This window comes from Chiloscyllium plagiosum, chromosome 6 (assembly GCF_004010195.1).
Source record: "Chiloscyllium plagiosum isolate BGI_BamShark_2017 chromosome 6, ASM401019v2, whole genome shotgun sequence".
NCBI lineage: Eukaryota > Metazoa > Chordata > Chondrichthyes > Orectolobiformes > Hemiscylliidae > Chiloscyllium > Chiloscyllium plagiosum.
This window is the reverse complement of record NC_057715.1, coordinates 82933594-82934850: the sequence shown is the minus strand read 5'-3', so window position 1 is coordinate 82934850 and position 1257 is coordinate 82933594. Positions and strand designations below refer to the sequence as shown.

The window sequence follows — 1257 nt, the reverse complement described above, 5'->3', positions numbered from 1 at the left end:
GGGGTTTGGGGGCAGGTGGGGGGTGCGTTGTTGGATGGGGTTGGGAGATGGAGGTGGGGGCGATGTTGGATGGGGTATGGGGTGGACAAGGGGCAGTGCAGGGCTCGTGCGAGGTGTGCTGTTGCCTTGTCTCCTGAACTGCCTCTTCTGTTGGGCTGATGTAACAGAAAACTCCGAGCCCCAGAGGAAAGGCATTGAATCAATTAGCTGAATAATCAATTATCCAAATGAAATAGTGCCTGCCCATCTCGTTCCGATAATCGAGGTTCCTCTGTAAATGCATTCATGTTACTTTTCTCAACCATCCCTCTGTAAATAGATTCCACATTCTAATTACTCTCTGGAGAAAATTTCTCAAAATGCTTTATGGAAATTATAAGTGATTAATCTTATATTTGGAGCCACTCGTTTTGGTCTCATCCACAAGTGGAAACATCTTTTCTCTGCCTAACCTCTCAAAATCTTAAAGATTTCAATCAGGTCACTGCCCAGTCTTTTCTTCTCCAAAGAAAAGAGCCTTGGACTTGTAAATCCTTTTGGATAGGTAATAGAAGCAGATAAGTATGCAGAGGTGTTTAGAGTCATAGAGATGTGCAGCATGGAAACAGACGCTTTGGTCCAATCTGTCCATGCCGACCAGATATCCCAACCCAATCTAGTCCTACCTGCCAGCACCCGGCTCATATCCCTCCAAACCCTTCCTATTCATATACCCATCCAAATGCCTCTTAAATATTGCAATTGTACCAGCCTCCACTACATCCTCTGGCAGCTCATTCCATACACGTACCACCGTCTGCGTGATAAAGTTGCCCCTTAGGTCTCTTTTATATCTTTCCCCTCTCAACCTAAACCTATACCCTCTAGTTCTGTACTCCCCAACCCCAGGGAAAAGACTTTGTCTATTTATCCTATCCATGCCCCTCAATTTTGTAAACCTCTATAAGGTCACCCCTCAGCCTCCGAAGCTCCAAGGAAAACAGCCCCAGTCTGTTCAGCCTCTCCCTGTAGCTCAGGTCCTCCAACCCTGGCAACATCCTTGTAAATATTTTCTGAACCCTTTCAAGTTTCACAACATCTTTCCGATAGGAAGGAGACCAGAATTGCAAGCAATATTCCAACAGTGGCCTAACCAATGTCCTGTACAGCCGCAACATGACCTCCCAAGTCCTGTACTCAATACTCTGAACAATAAAGGAAAGCATACCAAACGCCTTCTTCACTATCCTATCTACCTGCGACTTCACTTTCAAGGAG

General features: G+C 45.7%; 1 protein-coding gene across 2 annotated transcripts in view; it reads right to left on the bottom strand.

The window, feature by feature from the left end:
• The window catches only part of lnx2a (ligand of numb-protein X 2a), a 111611-nt gene that overhangs the window by 2869 nt on the left and 107485 nt on the right, over window positions 1-1257 (bottom strand). The window lies entirely within an intron of this gene.